Genomic DNA, 27,692 nt, shown 5'->3' with positions numbered 1-27,692 from the left:
GGGATTCAGAAGAATTATGCAATGGGTTACTTTTACACCATTTGACTTACTGAATGTTGTAAGTAATGGGAAGAAATATCTTTAGAATTAGTAAATCAGCACTTGCATACCAGGTTTCAGGTATTTTTAATTTAAAATTACTTTTTTTAAAATTTTTGAACATTTTATTAACTATCCTTTGCCTGATTGTAAGCTTTTTAAAAAAATGTTAGCATATTATGGGGGTACAAGTGTTAAAGTTACATATATTGCCCATGCCCCCCTCCCCCCTTGAGTAGGAGCTTCAAGCATGTCCATCCCCCAAATATTGCACATCTTACTCGTTGTGGTTGTATATACCCATCCCTTCCTCCCCCCTCTCACCTGCCCGACACCCAATAAATGTTATTCCTGTATGTCCACTTAGGTGTTGATCTGTTAATACCAATTTTCTGGTGAGCACATGTGATGCTTGTTTTTCCATTCTTGAGATACTTCACTTACTAGAATGGATTCAGCTCTATCCAGGAATATATAAGAGGTGCTATATCACCATTGTTTCTTAAAGCTGAGTAGTACTCCATGGTGTACATGTACCACATTCTATTAATCCATTCATGAATTGATGGGCACTTGAGTTGTTTCCACAGTTTTGCAATTGTGAAATAATTTAATTTTTAAATTACTTTAATTAAATTTTAAGATTACTTTAAAAATTTAGTTTCTTGAATTTTATTCTACTCTTTAAACATTTAGGAGGAAAATCTACTGATACTTTTGGATTATTATAGTACCATGCATTAAAACTATTTAGAGAAATTCATAGATTATATCACTTAGAACTATTTGTACGGAGAAAAACTCTCATTGAAACAGAAATTATATTAACAAAAGCAACTTCTTGCTTTAAAAAGTGATTGAAAAGTTTATGTTAATAACAACATTTCCTTGTTATAATAATAGCCATTAAATTGAAAGAAATCATTTTCCTTTTGAAAACTAATAATACCCAGAATGTCACTATATATAGGTACTACTCAAGAACATAAAAAAGACTATAAGAAAACAAATTTTCCTTTGAACTACTTTGTTTGGTCTCGTAGCACATTTTTATGTAGATAAAAGTCACATAACATACAATTACCCATTTTAAAGTATATAATACAATGGCATTTATTGCATTCAAAATGCTGTGGGATCACCACCTCTCTAGTGTCAAATGTTTTCATCACCCTAGAAGAACACACCTTACCCATTTCTCCTTCCCTCCATCTCTTGGCAACCTCTGAGATGCTGACTCTAAGGATTTACCCACCCTGTATACTTCCTAGAAAAGGAATCATACATTAGGTGGCCTTGCGTGTCTGGTTCCTTTCTCTCAGCTTGTTTCTCAAGTTCATCAGCAATTCCACACTTAATGTTTTTGAGGAATTATGAGAGGTCCTCCAGCTTCTCCACATCCTTCTCAGCATTTATTATTTTCCTTACTTTAATTAAAGCCATTCTACTAGGTGAGAAATGCTGTCTCACACTGGTTATGACTTGCATTTCCTTAGTCACCAATGATCACGAACATCTTTTCATGTACTTCTAGGCCATTGGATATCTTCTTTAGAGAAATGTCCATTAAAGTTCTTTTCACAATTTTTCTTAAATTTGATTGTCTGCCTTTTTGTTGTTGAGTGTAAAATTCTATAGATATTCTAGAAACTAAATATTTATAAGGTATGTGATTTACAAATATTTTCTCCCAATTTATGCATTGTCTTGTTACTTACTTGATAACATCCTTTGTTGCCTAACAACTTTTCATTTTTATGAAATCCAACATATCTATTTTTTCTTCTGTTGCTCATGATTTTAGTGTGAAATTTTAGACTCCATTGCCAAATCAAGATCATAAAAATTTATCCCTATGTTTTCTTCTAAGGATTTTATAGTTTTAGCCATTATATTTATGTTGTTAATCCATATTGAGTTAATATTTGCCCTTGGAGTGAGGTCAGTGGTTCAATTTGATTCTTTTACATTCTTTACTGCATTGGATGGTCTTGGCACTCTGTTGACAATCAGTTGGCCATAGGTGTCTCGGTTTATTTTTGCACTCTCAAATCTTGTCCAGTGCTCTATATGTCTATCCAGTACTACCTGGCTTTGAGTACTGGAGCTTTATATAAGTGTTGAAATCAGATGTGAATCAAATATGAATCCTTAAAGTTTGTTTACCTTTCCAATATTATTTTGGCTATTTGGGATCCCTCATAATTCTATATGAACTAACTACTTATTATTAAAAAAGAAAAAAAAATGGTAGACATTCAAACAGAACTTTTGAGGATAGGCTACAAGTTGTTTCTTCCGTGGTTAAGATAACATCATATTATATTTTGAAAGTGAAGGTTATTTGAAATTTTGGCTATAGCTACATTAAAAATGTTTTTAGTGATATCCAAATTTTTTGCATACATTTTAAATTGTCTTCTTATTTTATTTTCAATTTATGACCTTTAGACTATGTTGCTAAAGAGGCATTTGTTATATTTATTTTAAAACCTTAAACACCTTAAAGCAGGAGTCCCTAACTTTTTGGCACAATGATCAGTTTCATGGAAGATAATGATTCCACAGACTGAAGGGTGGCAGGGGGGATGGTTTGGGATGATCCAAGCACATTACACGCATGCGCAGTCAAACCTCTCTGCTAATGAGAGTCTGTATCGCAGCCGCTCCCCGCGCCAGCATCCGCGCTCAGCTCCACCCACATCGCCAAGCATTAGATTCTCTTAAAGAGCACGCAACTTAGATCCCTCTCATGCACAGTTTACAGCAGGGTTGGCACTCCCGTGAAAATCTAATTCCTCCTCTGATAGGATAGGAGGCGGAGCTCAGGTACTGATGCCAGCTGTGGGGAGCGGCTATAAACACAGATGAAGCTCTGCTCACTTGCCCACCACTCGCCTCCTGCTGTGTGGCCCAGTTCCTAACAGGCCACGGACCAGTGTCTGGAGTTTGGAGATGTGGCTTTAAACTATACATCTGGCTACAATTACATCTAGTGAAGAACAGATGCTATGGAAATGTCAGCCAGAAATTAGCACTGCGCTAGCTAATTGTGAATGCCACGGTAAATGTACAGGACTGTGGATGGCAGGGTCTTGCCACTGAACCCCTCGACTGTGGCTGCAGCCCCCAATGCCTCCACACTGGATCCACCAGGCAGTAAACATCAGGAATGAACTGAAAATATTCTTCAGATGTTATATCCAGATTCCCTTACCCTCTATTCACACCAGCCCAGACCATCTAAATTTCAAACACAAGATGAGGATAAAAGACTGTGCAAAGTTTGTATAGAAAGAAAAAAATTCATATGTGAGGAAAGACATTGCAGTTCGGGAAGACAGTGTCACTTTAAGAAATCAGACTAAATTATTCTTTTATAACAATTGCTTCAAGTAAAATGAAGAATTTTTAGAAATTTTGCCATAATGGAGAACTATGATAAAAAGGAAAACAACCCAAGAACAAGAGAATTACATAATGACTTTATCTAAAACTGTGTAAGGCCAAGAGATACCAGCCTGGATGCTAAGGAACAAATCAGAGGAAAAATTCCAAAAGTTAAAGATGTGAAAAGAAAAAATATAATAAATTAATGAGTGGATAGTTAAAACATAAATCAAGAACTTCTGCATAAAATAGAAATATGAATTAAAAGGAAGAAAATGACAAAAATAGTAACAACTTTGCAGAGCAGGAGAAAACAATAAATGTGTAGATTGAAGGAAATGAGCAATCACTATTAAGTAAACTAAGACCAATACGCAACTTGGTGAAAATTTTCAATTTCAAGAGTAAAGTGAAAAATCTAAAAAGGTGTATTATCAGAAAACATAGTGTTTATTTTGTTCATCCCCATATTGGCAGAACAACACCGTGTCTGTAATAGTAGGTGCCCAATAAATTTGATGAGTCTTTATGAATAAATGAATACATTTATAAAATTTGAATTTATGAAATTTATAAATGATATTAATAAATTAATATTATTAATATTGATTTGAACAAATGAATGAATGAATAAAGAAGTCAGGAGGGTGAGATGCCTAATACAAATCACTCTAAAGTCTAAATACAAAGATTTGAGAATTGTTAAGATCCTATAATTATGTAACCAGGTAATATTAGGTGAGGGGAAAGGGCATCCGAAGTCAAGGATATAAACTCATGACATACTAGCCAATGAAGCTGCCTGAGAAGAAACTTCCTGAGAAATAATTTTCAAAAGGAGACACAAGGCCACGTGAAGGGAAAACCAGAGTGAAGAGTGACAAAGTGATAAAGGTTTAGAATGAAAGACTATGATTGAACAAGCTAAGAATTGAATTGAGCATTTTAATTGACGTAAAATGGTTTGTATAATGGAAGAGGGCACCAAAGGACAAAAAATAACAAATAATCAAGAACAAATGTCTCATATTGATATCAATATTAAGATAAAATTTAAGTTGCGAAAATAGTGGCAAATAGGAGAAATTGGTCATGTTGCCATGAAGTTCTGATTATTTGGCCCCATTCATATTTCTCTTGCCTGCTTTGATTTGAAACAGTCCCCTGTCCTCCCCGTCTGTGTCCACCTGTGTCCCCGTCTGTGTTGGGCGGAGTGTGGCTGGGCCCCACGGCCGGTGCGGCTGGGTCGCGGTCTCTCTGGCGCCCCCTCGTGGCTGGATGCAGGTGTGCGCCGAGTTCTCCCGGGGCCTCGCCGCACCAGGCGCCTTTCCCTGCGGGCCGCGCGAGGCCTGGCGGCTCGTTCAGCGGCGGTGCGGCTGTCTCGGGCGCGAGGCCTGGCGGGCACAGGGCGGTGCGGCTGTCTCGGGCGCGAGGCCTGGCGGCTCGTTCAGCGGCGGTGCGGCTGTCTCGGGCGCGAGGCCTGGCGGGCACAGGGCGGTCAGTGGCCGTCGTCATGCGGGGGTAGGCCACGCGCGGGGGGCCCGGCTCCAGGGGAGCGGCGCGGCAGGCCAGGGAGGGCGCTGCCCCGGCGACGAGGCCGGGGGGCGGCCGGGACCCAGGCGGGCGGAGGGCGGCCGGGACCCAGGCGGGCAGAGGGCGGCCGGGACCCAGGCGGGCGGAGGGCGGCCGGGACCCAGGCGGGCGGCCGGGACCCAGGCGGGCGGAGGGCGGCCGGGACCCAGGCGGGCGGAGGGCGGCCGGGACCCAGGTGGGCGGCCGGGACCCAGGCGGGCGGAGGGAGGCCGGGACCCAGGCGGGCGGAGGGAGGCCGGGACCCAGGCGGGCGGCGGGCGGCCGGGACCCAGGCGGGCGGCCGGGACCCAGGCGGGCGGCCGGGACCCAGGCGGGCGGCCGGGACCCAGGCGGGCGGAGGGCGGCCGGGACCCAGGCGGGCGGCCGGGACCCAGGCGGGCGGCCGGCGGCGGGCGCCTGCCCGCGGCGGTGTCCCGAGCGGCGTGAGGGGCAAGCCTTCCTCCACCCTGCTGACGTGTCGCGGAGGTGGGCTGCCTGTGGACAGGCGGTGTCACTGTCGGATGATCCTCTAGCTCGCAGCCGTCACGCCGCCAGGCCCAGAGCAACGGGCGCGCAGGCCCGGACGGGGAAGGGCCTGCGTGGACCCCAGAGCCACCCTAGCGGTGCAGACGCTCCGTGGGAACCAGCGAGGTAGCGCGAGGGAAGGGCTTCCCGAGTGGCCCTACAAGGAGAGAGCACTGTGGACACAGATTCATTGGAGACGAGTTCTACTTGTCAGCTTTAGCTGAATCTAAGTTCTAGATTTTTCTTAATGGTAACCTGTGACAAAAGTACAGTTTTTCTTTAAACACTTGTTTGCAAAGGGCTGACACCTGAAATTTGTTATGTTTGTTTTAAATTAATTTATCTGTGTTTAAGGGAAAAGATTTGAATAGAAAAATCTCAGATGAGCAAGTTTTTTAATACATAGAGGAACATGAAGGAAGAAAAACTAGTGCCCAGGAGGTCTAATAATTGCAGTCTTCCGGAAAATTGGCTTGAGGGGTAAAATGTCATCTTCCCACATAATAAATAAATATCAATATTTAAGGCCTCATCAGAGAGATCTGTCACTGAGTCATTAACTTCCTGTGGAGGGTCTTTAACTGTTAAATGCTTAGATGAACTAAATACATGTTTATGAAGTCTGCAATTTCCAATCAAAAAATGAGACAAAGTTTAACATGACATCTTGGAAATAAAGGCCCATTATGGTTTCTGCTTAGAAATATTTAAGGATTTGTGTTTAAATTAAATGCTGCTACAGTGTTTAAACCTCTGATTATTGTGTCCCATATTTTGGAGAGGATAATATACTTTAATATGTCTGTACAATGCAAATGAACTAGTGATTAAATATATTCAGTGAGCATTGACCAATGTCTAATAGATATCAAACTTTATGCTCTTCTGACTCCTTTGAACTCTTAGGTTTTATTTGTCATTATTTATTGCATTAGAAATAAAAATAGATATATTTTTAAAATATTTTCATAATTTATTGAAATTAATAACAAAGGCATTACATGTTGCCATAAAAATCATATTTTAAAGAGAATATGCATATTTTCTAAAATATATATATAATCATAACAGCATTATTGCTCTACAGTTTTGCAAATGTTTTTAATGCCTGGCTTAAGAGAAGTCAGCTGGATTTTTGTATCAGATTCTGCCTTGAATAATTTGCCATATGGTGTTTTGGTTGAAACTTATGAAGAAAATTCAGTCTCATACAGGTATATATTGGAAAGGGAGAATTTTTTAATTAAGTCTCTCGTTTTAAGATAATTGTAAATTCACACGCAGGTGCTAGAAATCATAGGGAGATCCTGTGTACCATTTGCCCTGTTTACCTCCAATAGTAACATCTTGCAAAACTATATAGCACAGTATCGCACCTGGACAGTGACATTGCTCTATCCAGACAGTGTTTTCCGCCACCACAACTATTCCCATGCAGCTGCACTCACTTGCCTCCTTAACTCATGGCAACCATTTAATTCTGTTCTTCCTTTGTACAGAATGCCATTTTAATGGTATTATATAAATGGAATGTAACCTTTTAAAATCAGCTATTTTCACTCAGCATAATCCTTTGGAGATTCATCCAGGTTGTGTATATATTAACAGTTTGTTCCATTTTATTGCTGAGTGTTAGTCAATGCTATGGATGTACAGCAGTTTGCTTTGAAGAACATCTGGACTGTTTTCAGCATTTTAATGTTATGAATAAAACTGCTAGAAACATTGGTGTGTAGGCTTTTGTAATAACTGATGAGTCATATGATAATTGCATGTTTAGTTTTTTAGAAACTGCCAAACTGTTTTCCAGGGTGGCCATACTATTTCCCACTCCTAGCAGCAATTTATGAGTAATCCAATTTTCCTTAATCTTCATCAGCATTTGCTATTTTCACTATTTTTTTTTATTTTAACTAGGCCAAGAAGTATGTTGGAATTGCAGTTTTAATTGGGACTTTTCTAATGGCTAATGATAGTGGATATCATTTCATGGGCTTATTTGCCCTCTCTATATCCTCACCATTCAAATGCCTATTTCTGTATTTTTTCCCATTTTCTAATTGGATTGGGTTATTGTTTACTGATGAACATGGAGAATTTTTAATATATTCTACACACTAGTTCCCTGTTGGATATGTGGTTTGCAAATACTTATGCTTAGCCTGTAGCTTGTCGTTTTATTATTTAAACATGGTCTTTTGCACAGCAAAAGTGTTTAATTTTGATGAAATCCAATTCATCAATTTTCCTTTTATGGATTCCACTTTATATATTAAGTCTAAGAATTCTTTACCTAGTAAATCTTAAAGACTTTCTCTTTTGATTTTTCCCCTAACAATTTCATGGTTTTACATTTTACACCTAAATCTGTGAACTGTTTTGAGTTTTAGTTAACTTTTGTATACTAATTTTGTGAAATAGTAATTTTTGTATAATTTTATATGTGACTTAGATGGAGTTTTGTTTAGTTTGTTGCCTTTGGATGTCCAATTACTCCAGCTTCATTTTTGAAGATGCTAACTTACCTCCATTGAGCTGCTTTTGAACCTTTGCCAGACTTGGTTGAATCTGGTTGCTTCTGTGTATCTCTCCTACCACTAACAACACACACTCTTGATTTCTATAACTATGTAGTATGTTTTCATGTCAAGTAGACTGATTCCTGCCACTTCGTTCTACTGTTCTGAAAAACTGTTTTAACTAATCTAGTTCCTTTCCAATTTTTTTTTTTTTTTTTTTTTGTTTTGAGACAGAGTCTCACTTTATTGCCCAGGCTAGAGTGAGTGCCATGGCGTCAGTCTAGCTCACAGCAACCTCAAACTCCTGGCTCAAGCAATCCTGCTGCCTCAGCCTCCCGAGTAGCTGGGACTACAGGCATTCACCACCATGCCTGGCTAATTTTTTGTATATATATATATATATATATTAGTTGGCCAATTAATTTCTTTCTATTTATAGTAGAGACGGGGTCTCGCTCCTGCTCAGGCTGGTTTCGAACTTCTGACCTCGAGCAATCCGCCCGCCTCGGCCTCCCAGAGAGCTAGGATTACAGGCGTGAGCCACCGCGCCCGGCCTCCAATTTTTTTTTAACTGTCCTGGTTTCTTTGCTTCTTCATATAAGTTTTATAATAATCTTGTCTTTACTTACAAAAAGCATCACTGCCATTTGGACAGAAACTGTGTTAAATCTGTACATCATTTTTCTATGAGTTGACGCCTTTACTATGTCAGGTCTTCCAGTCCATGATCTTGGAATGGTCCCTATGTATTTAAATCTGAGATTTCTTTTCATCAGTGCTCTGTAGTTTTCAGCATATAATTTGTGTACAAGTTTTATTAGATTTTCAAGTATTTCATATTGCACATCGTTGTAAATGGTGTACTATGCTTTTAATTTCAGGGTCCATGTCTTCACAAATACTCTATAGAAATATTGTTAAACTTATATCCTGTGGCCTTGCTGAACTCCATTGGTTCTAGGAGGTGTTTTGTAAATCCTTGGCATTTTCTATGGAGACAAGCATGTCATCTGCAAAGCGGGACAATTTCCTTTCTTCCTGCTCAGTCTCGGTGGCTTCTTTTCTCTGGGCCCGTTGCCCTGGCTACTCTACCCTCCACTCCTCAGCAGGTCTGCTCGGGCATCCCCAGCAGGAGGCTGAGGGCCTCAGTGCAGCCCCTCCAGGGCGAAGGCTATCCTCCTCAGCAGGCCTCTGTGGGCACAGGCGGGGCCGGGGCGGCGTGCGCTCTGTGTTGGGCTGGAGGAGAGTTCTGATGCTCTACAAGTTTTCTGTCTTGCTAGGCTGCCCATTTCTTTGTCCTTTGGCTAAAGAGAAGAGGATTTTTTTTCCAGGGGGGTAGCAGAGAGACTTTCATGTCTTTGCTGATTGTCAGCTTGTCTAGAACAAAGAGGCAAAAAGAAAATCCAGGAAACTTACCCTGTGCCATTCCTTGAGCCCTGAGGTCCCTCGTCTGCCTCAGCCTTTAGGAATCTTCTTAGGTTTTGTTCTTTACATAGACTCCAGAACTTTTGTGGGTACTTAGGAGGAAGGAATACAGAAAAATATGTCTACTCCATCTTTCCAGAAGTGGGCGTCCCAGAGTCAAGGATATTTTGAAGAATTATAGATATTATATAATTATATATAACCTTATATTATGTGATTGCAATTTGAATTAATTTTGGTACATATCCTTCTGATAGCACTTTAAATCTTATTTTTTAATTGATTAAATAATATATTTATTAGAGCAGTTTCCCAAATCTCTGAATTTTGTGCCTCGTCTTGTACTTGTTACCCACATTACAAGTGGAAGAGCAAATGTCCTGCTAGGATTTCCTCCTCATCCAAGCTACCCAAGGGGAAGAAGATGACGTGATAATCGAGAGCAGCTCCTGCCCCCACACTGTCATCATAAAGTCCCTGACATTTATGTTCGCAGGAAGACGGAAACCTCTGAAAGGTGCCACGAGGAAACATTACAAATGGGGAGAGTGCGGAAAGGCAAGAGCTGCGGAGAACCAGGGGGAAAGCGAAAGAGAGACAGAGATGGACAGAGGGGAAGGACCTGGTGGGAGCATGAGAGGGGAGGAGACGGGCCAGGGGAGAGTCCACGCCTGCAACCTGGAAAGGGAACCAGGAAGCCAGTCCTGGCAGCTGAGGGCTGGGAAGGAATAGGTGAGAGTGCTGTAGGGGAGGAAAGAAAGGGAAGAAATGATGAGGACAAGCACCTCATCTTCGTTTATGCCCTACACGGACAGGCATGCAGCAAAATTCTCTCTTTCGGGTGACTTCCTGAAATCACATCCCAGAGTATGGTTGCCAAAGTGACAGTTCTCCCTCACACCTCCTAGGATAATGGTTGACAGAGAGCCTTTGAAACCCAGCTCCTCCTGGCCAGACCCCAAACCTCAGGTCCACACTCTCCACCCACCAACTGAGGCGTGTTGCCGCTTCCACATCTAGCTGTGGACGACAAGTTCCAGGCATCAGGACACCAGAAAGAGAGAGACCAGTGGTGATTTAGTCCATCCTGAGATACGTAGTCTGGTAGAGTGGGAGGGGAGCACATACACAGTGTATGTAGATTTTCAAGCCCTGAAATGTGTAGAAAATTAGAGAATCCCTCATATTTTTAGCATTGGCATTTACCAATATTGGCAAAATATTGGCCATATTTTTTATCCATGAACTGGGTGGTAAACAAGAGAATATTCTATCTTAAGGTTGGGCAGAGCTGCATTCTACACCTGTGATAAAACCGAGACTTCAGTGCTGTTAAGGCTGAAACACCAGGACAGAAGGCAGACGCCTACACGCACACAGTCCCTGTTCTCTCCGTGCTCTGTGAGGAGATGGGCCTGGTTGCAGCCCGTCGGGACTCCCTGTGGACGAGCATGCCATCAGAGGGACACCGGCTTCTCTTTTGGAAGGCATGCCTGATAGTGACCTGCAGGGAGACACTAGACATCCCAGGCTCAGGTGCCAAGCAGCACGGTTTTAGCCGGCCCGGTGGCACATGAAGTTACAGGGAGGCCACCTCGCTTCTCCTCTGCCCTCAGCATTCTTGATCCACGCAGAGGTGTCTGAGACCCAGGTTCCCACATCACCCTCCACGATAACCATAATCAGTGCCCTGGCACGTGGGGTCACAATGGCAGCAGAGGGTAGGGCACTGGCTAGAGTTTCTCGCCCTACCGAGAGGGCACTTGGTTTTGAGGACTGGAATTCTGCTAATGGAACAGGATTTTCCACCATGGCAAAGCCCCAGAGAAGCCATGCAAGGCCCAGGAGAAGGCACCTAAAGGGGGGTTCAGAGACACCGTCAGCTGCCACAGGAGAGCCTTGCCTTTCTGCGCCCCGGCCTAGCTGCCCAGGGGCGCAAGAGCTGCTGGGGCAGAGGGTGTGCCTAGTACCAGAACTGAGTCAGGAGGGGGAAGAAGTTTGCCCTGACGGTTTCCTTTCAAGGACTTTACAGCACAGCAAGCGCGCGCATCTTAGGAGCACAGGGAGGACAGCGGCTTGGGGCTGGCAGAAAAGAGGAGCCGGCTAATGTGTTGGGCTGCCCACCCGTTGCCCTTCCTTCGCTCTCTCCATCCTTCGTCTTCTTCCAGCTCCTAGCAGGTGGGCCCTTGGTGAGCGTGGCTGGTGATTAATATCTGCAAGAGGCCCAGGCCGACGGAGCTCTGGGGACCACCAGACATGTGCCCTCCTGCACCCCCAGGCTCTGCAAGCCTGTGTTCCCATCTGAGCTGTGTTGATTCCTTCTCTTTCTTTCTGAGCAAATCAGAGCCAGAGGTATACTGTTTGACCTGGGAATTTGACCAGGCTCTTCCTGTCTTGCTTTGCCTTCTCCTTTTATTCCTCGCTCCTTTACTCAGATGCTTGAAGTGTTTAGACCGCATGTGCACACGTAAAGCTGCCTGCAAGTGCGGCAGTCTCGCCCCGGAGCTCCGGGGCAGCAGTGCTCACCCGCCATGACGTCCAGTCTGGATTGCTCGTCCTGCAGCAAGTCGCTCTGTACTAAGACTACACTGCCCACCACCGACCACATTCACCACTTCTTGGCAGACACTGGTATAAATGAACAAGAACTCAAGCGTTGGTGAGACAGTACAGGTCTCTGTGGGAGGCCAGTGTCCTATCCTGATTCTCCCGAAGCCCAGATGGCATCAGAATCATTGGCTGCTGCAGCTGCCCGCTGGCAGCCTGGAGGCCCAGGGTCTTGTACCCTCCTCCTCTTTCTTAGGAGAGTCAGAAAATGGGCACCAGACACGTGAGCAGGAGTCAAGGGACAAGTACAAGGAGGCAGTCTTACCACTCTGGTGCCCCTGGCCTGGCAAATCCACTGCTCTGGGGTTGCCGAGGTCCCTTCACTCAGGCATGGAAGGGCTCCACGGGAGACATTGGAGCCATGCGGTCACCTGTGACCTGTCCATTCCCAGATTTAGTGACCTTCTGTGGCGCCCAGGGGTGATGTCCCCCACTCCTGGGGCAAACATCCTTCAGGACTGTGCTATCCGCCCCACATTCTTCATGACTTTGTCCAGCAATTGGCTCAGGAAACACTAGCGACATCAGCTCTTGCTGCCTGAAGTCCCCAGGCATGGGGTGGGGGTGGGGTCCAGGTCCCTGTCACGTCGGCCGCCTGTGGTCTAAGACAAAGCCAGAGGCCTCTTGTGCTGCACCACAGCAGATGGACCCGCGTCTACAGGGATAAGCCTGGGAGCAAGCTTACAAGACGGAATGAACATGGGGGTCCCAGTGTCGAGCACTCCGAGCTTAGGTGCCACCTGTTTAAGAGCATTACCTTAAGTTGGGTTCCCCAAGAAGCAGACCTTTTAGATAAGAGTTTAAACCTCCCCAAGGAGTTTATTTGGGAGGCATGGTAGCTTGTCAGCACCATGGCCACCAATAATTCTCTGGACAGACGTGCCACTGTGCAGACTCCCCATGTAGACGATCTCATGAGCCTTGTGACAGAAAACAGGCGAATTGGGATTCAAGGTAATAATAATTCTGTAAAAGGTGCAGAGAAGATGATTCATGTAGAAGACCAGACTGTGAAGCCCGCGGCAGCCGCACTTCCCCAAGGGAAACCCGTGTGAGCAGCCGCACGGGTCTGCGGGGCCAGCCTCCCGCCCAGGCGCCTGCCTGCCTCCCGCCAGCCTCCAGCCAGCCACCCGCCACGCCGCCCGCCAGCCTCCAGCCCAGGCTCCTGCCCGCCTCCTGCCCAGGCGCCCGCCAGCCTCCCACCCAGGCGACCGCCCACCTCCCGCCCGCCGCCCGCCAGCCTCCCACCCAGGCGACCGCCCACCTCCCGCCAGCCTCCCGCCCGCCGCCCGCCAGCCTCCAGCCAGCCTCCCACACAGGCGCCCGCCACGCCGCCTGCCCGCCGCCCTCCCAGCCGCCCGCCCAGGCGCAGACAGACCGACAGCTGGTTCCCAGAGGAGCGGAGGAGGAGCCAGGCCAGGCGGGAGCGGGCGCATCTCCGGGAGGGCAGCGCCCGCTGGGGGCCGCGCTCACCCGACGCGGTGGGCCGGCCCAGGCGCAGGGGCGCGCGGGGTTCCGGGTTCTGGGTTCTGGGTTCGGGATTCTGAGTTTGGGATTCCGGGTTCCGGGTTCGGAGCGCGGGAGCTCGGACCGCAGCCACATCCCGCATCCTGCATCTAGCGAGCCCCTGTCAAGAAGAAGAAGAGGAGGGGAGGGGAGGGGAGGGGGAGGGGAGGGGGAGGCGGAGGAGGAGGGGAGGGGGAGGCGGGGGAGGAGGGGGAGGAGGAGGGGAGGGGGAGGAGGAGGGGGGGAGGAGGGGGAGGAGGAGGGAGGAGGAGGGGGAGGAGGAGGGGGGAGGAGGGGGAGGGGAGGAGGGGAGGGGGGAGGGGAGGAGGGGGGAGGGGAGGAGGGGGGAGGGGAGGAGGGGGGGAGGGGAGGAGGGGGAGGGGAGGAGGAGGAGGAGGAGGGGAGGAGGGGGAGGGGGAGGGGGAGGAGGAGGGGGAGGGGGGAGGGGAGGAGGGGGGAGAGGAGGAGGGGGGAGGGGGGGAGGGGAGGAGGAGGAGGGGAGGGGGAGGAGGAGGAGGAGGGGAGGGGGAGGAGGAGGAGGAGGGGAGGGGGAGGGGGAGGAGGAGGGGAGGGGGAGGGGGAGGAGGAGGGGAGGGGGAGGAGGAGGGGAGGGGGAGGAGGAGGGGAGGGGGAGGAGGAGGGGAGGGGGAGGAGGAGGGGAGGGGGAGGAGGAGGGGAGGGGGGGAGGGGAGGAGGAGGAGGGGAGGGGGAGGAGGAGGAGGAGGGGAGGGGGAGGAGGAGGAGGAGGGGAGGGGGAGGAGGAGGAGGAGGGGAGGGGGAGGAGGAGGAGGAGGGGAGGGGGAGGAGGAGGAGGAGGGGAGGGGGAGGAGGAGGAGGAGGAGGGGAGGGGGAGGAGGAGGGGGGGGAGGGGAGGAGGAGGGGGGGAGGGGAGGGGGAGGAGGAGGGGAGGGGGAGGAGGAGGGGAGGAGGGGAGGGAGGAGGGGAGGGGGAGGAGGAGGGGAGGGGGAGGAGGAGGGGAGGGGGAGGAGGAGGGGAGGGGGAGGGGGAGGGGGAGGGGAGGGGGAGGGGGAGGAGGAGGGGAGGGGGAGGAGGAGGGGAGGGGGAGGAGGAGGGGAGGGGGAGGGGGAGGGGAGGGGGAGGGGGAGGAGGAGGGGAGGGGGAGGGGGAGGGGGAGGGGAGGGGGAGGGGGAGGGGGAGGGGAGGGGGAGGGGGAGGAGGAGGGGAGGGGGAGGAGGAGGGGAGGGGGAGGAGGAGGGGAGGGGGAGGAGGAGGAGGGGAGGGGGAGGAGGAGGAGGGGAGGGGGAGGAGGAGGAGGAGGGGAGGGGGAGGAGGAGGAGGAGGGGAGGGGGAGGAGGAGGAGGAGGGGAGGGGGAGGAGGAGGAGGAGGGGAGGGGGAGGAGGAGGAGGAGGGGAGGGGGAGGAGGAGGAGGAGGGGAGGGGGAGGAGGAGGAGGAGGGGAGGGGGAGGAAGAGGAGGAGGGGAGGGGAGGGGGAGGAGGAGGAGGAGGGGAGGGGAGGAGGAGGGGGGGAGGGGAGGAGGAGGGGGGGGAGGGGAGGAGGAGGGGGGGAGGGGAGGAGGAGGGGGGGGAGGGGAGGGGGGGAGGGGGAGGGGGGGGAGGGGAGGGGGGGAGGGGGAGGGGGAGGGGAGGGGGAGGGGAGGGGGAGGGGGGGAGGGGAGGAGGAGGGGAGGAGGAGGAGGAGGGGAGGAGGAGGAGGAGGAGGGGAGGAGGAGGGGAGGAGGAGGAGGAGGAGGGGAGGAGGAGGAGGAGGAGGGGAGGAGGAGGAGGAGGGGAGGAGGAGGAGGAGGGGAGGAGGAGGAGGAGGAGGGGAGGAGGAGGGGAGGAGGAGGAGGAGGGGAGGAGGAGGAGGGGAGGAGGAGGAGGGGAGGAGGAGGAGGGGAGGAGGAGGAGGGGAGGAGGAGGAGGGGAGGAGGAGGGGAGGAGGAGGGGAGGAGGAGGGGAGGAGGAGGAGGAGGAGGGGGAGGAGGAGGAGGAGGAGGGGGAGGAGGAGGAGGAGGAGGGGGAGGAGGAGGAGGGGGAGGAGGAGGAGGGGGAGGAGGAGGGGGAGGGGGAGGAGGAGGAGGGGGAGGAGGAGGGGGAGGAGGAGGAGGAGGAGGAGGAGGGGAGGAGGAGGGGGAGGAGGAGGAGGAGGAGGAGGGGAGGAGGAGGAGGGGAGGAGGAGGAGGGGAGGGGGAGGAGGAGGAGGAGGGGAGGAGGAGGAGGAGGGGAGGAGGAGGAGGAGGGGAGGAGGAGGAGGAGGGGAGGAGGAGGAGGAGGGGAGGAGGAGGAGGAGGGGAGGAGGAGGAGGAGAGGAGGAGAGGAGGAGGAGGAGAGGAGGAGGAGGAGAGGAGGAGGAGGAGAGGAGGAGGAGGAGGAGGAGGAGGGAGGAGGAGGGAGGAGGAGGGAGGAGGAGGAGGGAGGAGGAGGAGGGAGGAGGAGGAGGGAGGAGGAGGGAGGAGGGAGGAGGGAGGAGGAGGAGGAGGAGGGGGAGGAGGAGGAGGAGGAGGAGGAGGAGGAGGGGAGGGAGGAGGGAGGAGGAGGGGGGAGGAGGAGGAGGGAGGAGGAGGGGGGAGGAGGAGGAGGAGGGGGGGAGGAGGAGGAGGAGGGGGGAGGAGGAGGAGGAGGGGGGAGGAGGAGGAGGAGGGGGGAGGAGGAGGAGGAGGGGGGAGGAGGAGGAGGAGGGGGGAGGAGGAGGAGGAGGAGGGGGGAGGAGGAGGAGGAGGGGGGAGGAGGAGGAGGAGGGGGGAGGAGGAGGAGGAGGGGGGAGGAGGAGGAGGAGGGGGGAGGAGGAGGAGGAGGAGGGGGGGAGGAGGAGGAGGGGGGGGAGGAGGAGGGGGGGGAGGAGGAGGGGGGGGAGGAGGAGGGGGGGGAGGAGGAGGAGGGGGGAGGGGGGAGGAGGGGGGAGGGGGGAGGAGGGGGAGAGGAGGAGGAGGAGGAGGAGGAGGGAGGAGGAGGAGGAGGGAGGAGGAGGAGGAGGAGGAGGGAGGAGGAGGAGGAGGGAGGAGGAGGAGGAGGGAGGAGGAGGAGGAGGGGGGAGGAGGAGGAGGAGGGGGGAGGAGGAGGAGGAGGGGGGAGGAGGAGGGGGAGGAGGGGGGGAGGAGGAGGGGGAGGAGGGGGGGAGGAGGAGGAGGAGGAGGAGGGGGGAGGAGGAGGAGGAGGAGGGGGGAGGAGGAGGAGGAGGGGGGAGGAGGGAGGAGGAGGGGGGGAGGAGGGAGGAGGAGGGGGGGAGGAGGGGAGGAGGAGGGGAGGAGGAGGAGGGGGGAGGAGGAGGGGGGAGGAGGGGAGGAGGAGGAGGGGAGGAGGAGGAGGGGGGAGGAGGGGGAGGAGGAGGAGGAGGGGAGGGGAGGACGAGGAGGGGGAGGGGGAGGAGGAGGGGGAGGGGGAGGGGGGAGGGGAGGGAGGGGGAGGGAGGGGGAGGGGAGGGGGGGAGGGGAGGGGGAGGGGAGGGGGGGAGGGGAGGAGGAGGAGGAGGAGTGGAGGCGGAGGAGGGGATGGGAGGGGAGGGAGGGGGAGAGGGAGGGGGGAGGAACAGAGGACCAGTTAGAAACGCAGGCTGTGGCTTCCCAGGTTTGAACTAAAGCTCCTTCCGATTTTATGCGTGAAGGCCCCGGGCAGATTCCTTTTCCTGTGTCCGTTTCCTCATCTGTACTGGGTATAAGTTCAGTCTTCTTAAATGCGCCGACCCTTGTGGCGCCCCGTGCGCCCTACCTGGGGCATGTCCTGTGCGCTGGACAGGCGCCTGCTCCCGCCGCTGAGGCGCGTTGTTTCCTGTGCGTCGGGAGGGCCACCGGCCTCGAGTGGCGTCCGAGCCAGTGTTCCCTTACGGGTGTGTGTCTAGGTGATCTGACCATTATTGGCAGTGGGATACTGAAGCCCCTGACATTATTGTTCGCTGTCCTTCCGTCCCTTCGGACCCTTTAATATTTATATATTTAGGTGCTCCTATGTTTGGTGCTGATATATTTACGATTGTTATATTGTCTTGATAAATTGATCCCTTAATTATTATATAATGAATTTCTTTGTCTCTAGTGATAATTTTTTACTTAAAGTCTCTTTTGATTGCTATAACTACAAACACCCTAGCTCTTTCTTGGCTTCCATTTGCATTGAGTATCTTTTTATATTCCTTCACTGTCGCCCTGCATACATCCTAAAGCTAGAGCTAGTCTCCTGTAGGCAGCAGACAGTCATGTCTTGTTTTTTATCGTTCAGTCATTCAGTATTTTTTAATTGGAAAATTTAATGCATTTACATTGAATGTAATTATTGATAGGTAATGACTTATTACTGCCATTAATTATTGTTTTCTGATTGTTTTGTAGACATGTTTCTTTCTTCTTCTCTTGGTGTCTTCCTTTGTGGTTTGATGGTTTTCTCTAGTGGTATTCTTTGAATCTTTCCTATTTTTGTTTTGTGCATCTACCATAGATTTTTGCTTTCTGATTATCATAAAGCTTTACACAAAATATCTGATAACAGTCTATTTCAGGGTGATAACCGGTTAACTTTGTGTACAACTATACACTTTTATTCTCTCCCCCAAGATTTTATGTTCTTGCTGTCAGCATTTACAAAGTTTTGTAATATATCTCTTGACACTTTTTTTTTACCTACAGTTGTTATTAACAATTCTGTCTTTTAACCCTCATACTATAAATAAGATTGCTTTAAATACCATTATTACAATTCTAGAATATTCTGAACATAGCTTGTATTCTTATATTACTTATACCAGTGAGTTTTGAAGATTCTTTAATTTTTATGTTCTTAATTAGCAGCATTTTGTTTCAGCTTCAAGAAGTCCTCTTAGCAATTCCTGTAAGGCAGTAGAGCAGTGATGAATTCTGCTAGCTTATGTTCATCTGGGAAAGTTTTTATTTCTCCTTCATTTGGGAGAGACAGATTTGCTAGGTAAAATATTCTTGATTGACAGGTTTTTTTCTTTTTCCTTCAGCTCATGAAATATATTATCCCATTCTTTCTTGGCTTCTCAGATTTCTTCTGAGAAATCTACTGATATAGTCCTATTGGGACCCCTTTTTATGTAATATGTTTTTTATCCCTTGCTACTCTCAGAAATTTTTCTTTGTCTTTGATTTTTGATTGTTTGATTATTATGTGTCTTGGAGAATTCCTTTTTGATTTGAATTTGATTGGAAACATCTATGCTTCCTGTACCTGGATGTTGTCATCTTTCTCCATATAGAAAAGTTTTCAGCTAGTACTTCTTCAAATATACTTTCTTGATCTTTTTTTTTTTCTTTTCCTTCTTGAATTCCTATTATGTATATGTTAGATCTCCTGATGGTATCTCATAACTTTCTTGATTCTTTTTCATTCTTTTCTTCTTTTTGTTCCTCTGATAGGATAATTTCAAATGTTCTATCTTCAAGCTCACTGATTCTTTCTTGAGCTTGGTCAAGCCTGCTGTTGAAGTTTCCTAGTATTGTTCAGTTCAGTCACTGTCTTCTTCATCTCTAGGATTTCTATTTTTTTGTTGTTGTTGTTTCTATTTCTTTATCAAACTTCTCATTTTATTATTATCTTCCAAATTTCATTTAATTTTCAAATCTATATATTCTTATAGTTTGCTGAAGTTCTTTATGAGGATTCTAAATTCCTTTTCATTTCTTAGATTTCCCTTTCTTTAGAGTTCATTTTTGGATCTTTGTCAGTTTCTTTTGGAGGTGTCATGATTTTATGTGTCTTTGTAATCCTTCTGTTGTTGCATGAGTGTCTGCATACTTGAGGAGGCGTACACTTTTTCCAGCTTTTGCAAATGTTGTTTGTCCTGGATAGACCTTCACCATTTAGTCTAGTCTAGAGATTCTAGATGACAGGCTGATAATGGCCCTGGGCTGGCAGAGCTTGCTTTTAGGTTCTCTAGGTGCCTTGGCTGCTGTCTTTGTTCAGTGTTTGGGTGGGGAGCTCGCTGGGCTCTGCTATTGGGCGCCACTCTCTGAGCTCTGCAATCAGGCTGAGTTGCTGGTTAGTCCCAGCAATCATCTCCAATCTGGCTGGGCCACAGAGTGCTTTCCCCAGCCAGGTGGTGCCAATTTTTTAGTTCAGCAGCTGGACAGGTCTTCAGGAGGATCCCTGAGGTTAGGTGGAGCTGCTGATCAGGATGGATGGGACTAGCTGCTGGCCTCAGTAGGAATTCATGGTTGAGGTTTGCCTTCTCTGCCCAGGTGGAAACTTTGGGTGGGTTTTGAAGCTGATCTGAGCACTGTTTAAACTCCCATCTGTGGCAAATCTAGCCTCTGCTCCTTTCTAAATTTGCTGTAGCATCTCTCTCCCTGGCTAGAGCACCAGGGTATATCAGAGGCCTGTTCTGGAAGTTGGCCATGTAAGATTTCAAGCCACATGGAACTTCCCTTTACTTCTGGAAGTGACCAGGTCAACTCTGTGGGTGGGCCATGCTGTTAGCTGTGGATTACACAGTTAAACCTCTGACTGGGTGCCAACCTTGCCAAATACCCGGAGTTACCAAGGTGTATGCGCTGGTGACTGTGGGCTCGACCTCCTTGGCTTTGTTTCTGCCTGACCCCAGGTGATCTAGCTGTGTTATTCCCTCCTGTGTTTCCCTTGAGGTTAGAATAAAGTGGGTTCCTGGGAAGCATCCCAGAATGCAAGGGAAGCTGGATGGCAGCCTGCAGTTCTCCTTTCCCTCCGCAGTCACCATGGCCCCTGGGGAGTCATCTCTGGTAGAACTGTGCTGACTTGGAGGAGCCTGAGGCATGAAATGATCAAATGAGACTGCCTGTCTTACCATTTCCATGGGGTTTTTATACTGCTCTGTGGACCACACGGGTGACCAAGGCTTATTTCCAATTTTGAGAGTTTTCACCAAGGTGTTCTTGTTTGTGGACAGTTGCTAGTTGAAATTTCTGTGGCAGGTACTGAAGGCTAGGACCTCTTATTCTGCTGCCCTGCTTACATCCTTCCTCCTAATGTGTAAAAAGCACATCCACCCCCCAGAAGTACATGTTGATACCTGTAAGTATAATTATAACAGTACCTGACACATATTAACTGTTAAATAAATACTAGCCATCATAATTTGGAGGGCATCAAAATTCTGTTTCAGAGGAAAATGCATATAGGCGGTAGCCTTACTAATTTTAGTATTCCATTACTGTCATGTTAAAACTGGTGAGTATTCCAGCTGAGATTTGGCCTAAAATATTCTCTGTACATTTTGGTACTGTTTGATACTATCTTTAAAGTAATGGTAATGATTATTATTATCATTTTCATGAATATTTAATGCAAAATTCAGGAAAGTAAATGTAAAATGCAGTATCCGAACCAGGCTACCAGGCTAATCCAAACCTCTCAAGTCAAGTTTTCAGCAAAACCATAAGTAGGAAATACTTGTCTTCATCTTGTTCTTTTACAATCGCTTCATTAATTTTTTAATTTTTTTTTATTTGTTAGAGACGAGATCTCACTATCCTGGGCTGGAGGGGTCCTCCCACCTAAGCCTCCTGAGTAGCTGGGACAACTGGCAGATGCCCCGGCTGTACCCTCATTTCAACATCCTTCCCTGAATGGCATTGGGACAAATGACCTCCTCCTCACAATAAAGAGCCCTTTGGTCTGCCACGTGACAGACCAGGTGTGAATCACTCAAGCCACATCTTTTCCATGTGCTTTCCAAGTAAGGTACCCTTACGTACCAAGGAACAGCACAAAGGAAATAAACGTTGCCAGCATGGAACGTCTAGGACAGGACCCAGGTCAACGGACACTCAGGTGAATGGCCTTCACAGTCAGTACAGCTGACAGTGTGTTTTAATCTCAGATTCCTCTTTTCGGTATCTTTTAGGACCAAATCTCTTTTCATGAATATATTGGCTTCTGTTCACATTTCAACACAGCTCACTTATTATAATCTGTTTGCCAGCACTTTTATCAATGTCTTAGTTAACATAAACCTTTACTATTACTCATAAAATTACCAAGACTCAATATTTACTTAGCTATCTTTCTGTGGCTATGAATTTTACAAAGTGACTATCTGTAGCATAAAGAAATATTTATTTTACCATGCTTTAAATTTACTAACCTCTTAATTTCCCTTAGTGTCTCTATGAGAACCTTTATACTCAAGCATTTGGAAAGTCATGCTCATTTATCCTGATGCTCATAACTCATTTGAAAACCATAATAACATTTACACTCCTACCAATCACTGGAGTGCTGCCCTAGACCTTAGCAGGTTTAAATGCCAAATTTTAAACCCACAGGTAAAATATTTCATCAACTCATGAGGCTTATCTCTTACTTTTTCATAATTTCTTGAAATACTGTGGATGTTTTTGCCATATTCTGCATATGTGTATAAGCATACTAACACAAGATTACTCAAATAATTTTTCAATTAGATGTTAAATTATGCTTAAAATAATCAAAGAAAACACATTTACACTACATTTTGAAAAATTGTACCTATGCAATTTATATAAGCTATCCTCATCTTGGTTTCACTTAAAAAATATCTTAATATAGAACAAAAGTTATACCCTAATATTTGATCTATAGCTGTTTCTTGGTGGTACTGTTTTCTCAGTTATTTCTGTCATCTTATCATAATTCCTGTGATTTTTACTGTGTTGTCTTATCAGCATCACTATAATTTTTATTATTAACTTAAAGTATTTATGAAGAGAAAATAAAATTGTAAATAATTTTGAGTTTTGTGAAAATGCTATATTATAGAAATTAATATATTAATTTATATTTATCTGAATATTATTCATGTCAATGTCCCTGTTTTTCTGTATTTTTAACAGCTTTCTTGAGATATCACTCATGTATCATACTATTCATCCATTTAGACTACACAATTCAAAGGATTTTAGTGTATTCACAGTGTTGGTTGCACGATCACCACCATAATCCATGTGAAGGCATTTCTATCACTCCAAAAAGAAATCACAGACCCATATCCCCACAATTTCCCAGGAGGGAAGGAGAAGTGAGACGGAAGCAGAACTGCATGACGCAAGGCAGGAGCTATGAGGCAGGGCCACACGTGGCCCAGAGAAGTTGGAAAAAGCAAGGAAACAAATCATCCCTCCGAGCCTGCAGACAGGAATGAAGCCCTGCCACCTCCTTGATTTTAGCCTGTTGCACCCCAGGTCACATTGCTGACCCACAGAACTAAAAGATCATACATTTATTTTATTTTAAGCCCCCAAATTTTTGGTAAACTGTATAGCAGCAGCAATAGAAAACTAATACACCAGTGTATAAAAATAAAATTGATTTTTGTATACTGATCTTCTGTCTTGTAACCTGCTGAAATATTATTTGTAATAGTGTTTTAGTGGATTCCTTAGAATTTTCTATATACAAGGTCTGCAAATAAAGATACTTTTATTTCTACCTTTCCAGCCTGGATGCCTGTTACATCTTTCTCTTGACTGATCGTCTTGTCTGGAGCTTCCTGCACAATTTTGAATAGAAGTGGCAAGACTGGATATCCTTGTCTTGTTTCTGATATTAGGGGACAAACATTCCATCTTTTAACAACAATGTGATGTTAGCTGTGAATTTTTTAAGGATGTTCTTTATAAGTTTGAAAAAGTTCCAATCTATCTCTAGTTTGTTGAGTAATTTTATCATGAAAGACTGCTGGGTTTTTTCAACTGCTTTTTCTGTGTCTATTGAGATAATCATGTGGCTCTTACCTGTGTTTTAAGGGAACTCGGGATTTTTTAAAACCCTGTATAATAAGACACACATACAAGGAAATGACTATCGTGAAGGAAGAAGGTTACTTGGAGCTCCCAGAGACAGGAGCTGTTTCTGCCACACAGGGCCAGGTGGGCAGCAGCGGGTCTGCTGGGAGACAGACGGATCCAGGGAAACAGAGGGCAGGGGCCTTGCTGCAGTTTCCATGGGGAAAAATGGGCAAAGCAGGTTAAACAGGCTTAGAATTGGCTAGTTTTAACAATTCCAGCTTGCTTAGAGGCTCTCCTAGTGGCCTAATTGTTGGATACTTGTCCCCGGGGAACATATCCCTGAGTGTGAGAGCCCAATAGAGGAGGTGCTTGGGTGTGTAGGCTCTGGGCTGGCTGGTATATGCCAGCCTGCAAGATGTTCTTGTAGGCAAGTTGTTTGCTCTCTCTAGGAATCGACTAGGCCTGCAAGGAGCAGTTGCTTCAGAGTCTACAAGGCCTAAGTATAAAAGAATCAAAAATAACAAACAAACAAAACAACAACAAAAAAAAAACATTAAGAAAAAGACATGCTTAAGGACAGGCATGGTGGCTCATGGCTGTAACCCTAGCACTTTAGTCTCTACAAAATTTAAAAAGTTAGCCAAGCATGGTGGTGTGCACCTATAGTCCCAGCTACCCGGGAGGCTGGGGTTGGACGGTCACTTAAGCCCAGGAGGTTGAGCTTACAGTGAGCTAGGATTGGGCAACTGCACTCCAGCCTTGTAGGAACTCAGTAACTCAGGGCAACAGAATGAGACCCTGTCTCAAAAACAAAACAAAACAAAACAAAAACAAAAGCACAACCTTAATACACTCTTCATTCTTTTGAATGGAATATTATATTAATTAATTTTTGGCTATTAAACTGATTTTGCTTCTTAAGATAAATCTCACTTGATTATGCTATATAATCCTTTTTATACATTGCTGGAATTTATTCTATTGAATCATTTTGTATCTATATTGATAAAAGCTATTTGTAAGTAGTTTTGTGTCTTTTTTTTTTCTTTTTATCCCCTTGTGATGACTTTTTCTGGCTTTGCTATCAGGGTAATCATGACCTCACAGAATGAGTGGGGAAGTGTTCACTACTCTTTTACTTTTGGGGAAGAGAGCCTAGAGAACTGATATTAGTTTTTCTTTAAAGCTTTGATGGAATTCACCCATCAAGCCATCTGAGTTTGGACTATTTTTATTTAAAGGTTTTAAGTTACTGATTCAGTATCCTTGCTTGTAATAATAGATCTATTCATATTTTCTGTTTATTCTTGATCCAGTTTTGATTTTGTTGGTCTTTCTAGCTATTTTCCCATTCTAAACCACTCTGAGCCAATTTTTAAATACATAATTTCATAAAAATGTTCAAATTCATTAGCAGTTACATAAATATCTCTTTAACAAGTTGTATTTCTTTTATGTTGGTATTTTATTTTTTCTGCAAGTAGAAAAGACATTGAGACATTTTTGATATTTTAATCTCCACTTTCTTCTACTATTTTTTCTTGGTAATAGGTGTCACTTTTATCTATTATCTTGTCTCTTTTCATGAATCCTAAGCAAAAAGTTCCTGGATTTTACATAACTGTCACTATTTCTGCTTTCTAATTCATGAATTACTACCTTTGTATTTATTTCCTGGCTGTATTAATTAGAATATTTTAACAAGTCTTACAGAACTGTGAATTTATAACAGAACATTGAGCCATAGTTGGAGACGAGGCAGGGGGACTGAGCTTGTGGGTTCCTTTAGAACATAAATGCAAATATTTATTGGCTTATTTCATATAAAATTGCCTTTTATAGATATAAAAATGTAACCGGCTCCATGAACAAAAAGCCTTTTTGCAGTTCTCTTATGTTTCAAGTTCCCAGGCCTGTAAGATTTGCTGACCAGAGCTTTGTAACTTTCTGTTTCACTGATCCATTTCCCTTTTGAGTAGGTTTTCAGAAACAGTGAACCTCCTTGAGCCACAAACTAACTACAAGCCACAAGGCCTCACACCACTCCAGCGAAGTCAAGATAAGTGGCATTCCACCACTTAGTAACCTACTCCCCAACACCTGCATGTGCACAAAAGCAAAAGGATGACCAATATTAACCCCTAGCTCATTATACTACTATTAATAAAATCTCTACCTTAGGAGGGGCTTATCTGCCATTTTTTTATCATGCCATGTATGTGCCAGTATGATTTTTCACTGTGCTCGCACACCCTGCACTCCACCTGAACATGCATGATGCTCACTCACTGCATGCATTATTCATCTCACCTCTACAATAACCACGGGCCCAGGTAGGAGGACTTGAGGCAGTCCTCCCACCTCCCAGTGGACATCATTCACCATAAACTTCCTTTCTTCCTTGACAATCCTCCTTGTGTCAGTAACTGGCTTTCTATGTGATGAACAATTAAGCCTAGAAAATAAAATAAAACCTTCTGTGGGTTCATTAACAAAAAAATTCAAATGTTGTCAATTTCATGTGGCTTAAACTTTGAAGTTGTCCACACATATCTGGAGCTTGATCTGTTCAAATGAAACATTCTCTCTCCGTTACTCTTCTATTCCCCACCTCAATCTGCAAAACCGCCCAAACACCCACACAGGAACAAAGTGCAACTTAAGACACCTTAGCTTCTTCCTTAACCTCCTTCTGTACCAGGTCTTGGGCTGCTGCAGATTCTTACATGTTGGGGTGCCCTGTTTCTTATATCCAGCTCCTTCTCTTACCCACAACGTGATCTGGGGTGAACTTCATGTTTTCTCTCCTTTGGATTACTGCCTCTAGTCATTCCCTTTCCCATTTCCAAAATTCATTCTCTATTCTGTAATCAGAGTGATTTTTTCTTAATATAAAGCTTTATATTTTCCTCTGCTTTAAACTCTTACACTGACTATAGGATGAAATTCAAAGTTATTTACAATAGCTTATCTTCCTCTTCAAAGCCTTTCCAATTCCTAGATGTTAAGGCATGTTTCTAATTATGCCTTTTTTATTTTCTAAATTTCAGTTAATCCTATGGTGCCTTGATTCTTTTATGATTTCACTGCTTGGACCTTATGTCTGCCTGGAATATTTTTCATTGTTTAGTAGCCCAATAAATGTATTTTTATATTTTAATTCTTAGTGCAAATATCTACTACCCTATGTAGGCTCTTCTGTTATCCTTCCTACCTCATACCTACTAAAATTTATCTATTACATTTACATGTTTTCAACCTCGTAAAAATTCTGTCATTAAAATTGCAGCGTATTACTCATGAAAACATATAGGTGCACACGCACGCGTACAGTCTGCTCCTCTGTCACGGTCTGAGCTCCTTGGGGCGGTGCCAGGTCTCATCCCTGCAGTTGTGCCTGCTGATTATTTTACTGGAGCTCATTCAGAAAGAGTTTCCAAAAAAAGTGAGAAGAGACAGATTTATATATGTGATGAGGTAAAAGTATTGTTTAACAAACAAAATATTTCAATAAACAAATTTGTCTTAACTTAAATATGGATTTCTTAGGACACAGCAGAAGCAGCAAACAGAGGGTTAAGCAAGAGTTGTACCAAGAGGAAAGAAACGACGAATGTGCAGGGTTTATAAATAAATGAGAATCACTGAATAAGACGCAACAATTTTCACCAAGTAGGTCAAGATTTGACATAAATATATATTTATTTTGTACCTAAAATATACCAGGGATACCATATTTTTTTTAGATTTATTCCAAATACAATTCTTATAGAATGAGTAGATTTTTCGTAGTCCAGCTCTATTTCTGTAATGATAATAAATTCAGGGTTACTTGGGAAAAAAATACACCCACAACCTCTTCTTGGCTCTCACGTGTATCTCAGCGAGGCTCAGTACTCCTAAGGTATCTCAAAGCCGACATTTTTGAAGTTTTAACCACCTCTTTGCTATATTTCTTAAATTACAAAGGCTCAAAATGTCATGAGAGGTTTTGTATATTAAGGTTAGTGACTTTCTCAAAGCCAGGTATCACACAGGAGGAAACACCAGGGTCTCCTCCGGACCCTGCATGGCCCGCGCCCCGCAGCCCCCCGCCCGGCGGGCGGGCGGGACCTGCGGTCGTCAGAGGGCGCGGGGCGGGCGGGACCTGCGGTCGTCAGAGGGCGCGGGGCGGGCGGGACCTGCGGTCGTCAGAGGGCGCGGGGCGGGCGGGACCTGCCGTCGTCAGAGGGCGCGGGGCGGGCGGACGGGACCTGCCGTCGTCAGAGGGCGCGGGGCGGGCGGGCGGGACCTGCCGGCCGCAGAGGGCGCGGGGCGGGCGGGCGGGACCTGCCGTCGTCAGAGGGCGCGGGGCGGGCGGGCGGGACCTGCGGTCGTCAGAGGGCGCGGGGCGGGCGGGACCTGCGGTCGTCAGAGGGCGCGGGGCGGGCGGGACCTGCCGTCGTCAGAGGGCGCGGG

The 27,692-nt window shown here is 46.7% G+C and overlaps 1 long non-coding RNA gene across 1 annotated transcript; it reads right to left on the bottom strand.

Moving 5' to 3' along the window:
- Positions 1 to 12,872: 12,872 nt before the first annotated feature.
- Positions 12,873 to 13,572, bottom strand: LOC142872850 (uncharacterized). Its single transcript, XR_012920934.1, has 2 exons — positions 13,456 to 13,572; positions 12,873 to 13,043 (listed from the first exon to the last, which is right to left on the bottom strand). It is a non-coding gene; the product is annotated as an uncharacterized LOC142872850 (long non-coding RNA).
- Between the last annotated feature and the right edge of the window lie 14,120 nt (positions 13,573 to 27,692).

This window comes from Microcebus murinus, chromosome 9, assembly GCF_040939455.1.
Source record: "Microcebus murinus isolate Inina chromosome 9, M.murinus_Inina_mat1.0, whole genome shotgun sequence".
NCBI classification, from domain to species: Eukaryota; Metazoa; Chordata; class Mammalia; order Primates; family Cheirogaleidae; genus Microcebus; species Microcebus murinus.
This window is presented reverse-complemented; position numbering and strand designations above follow the sequence as displayed.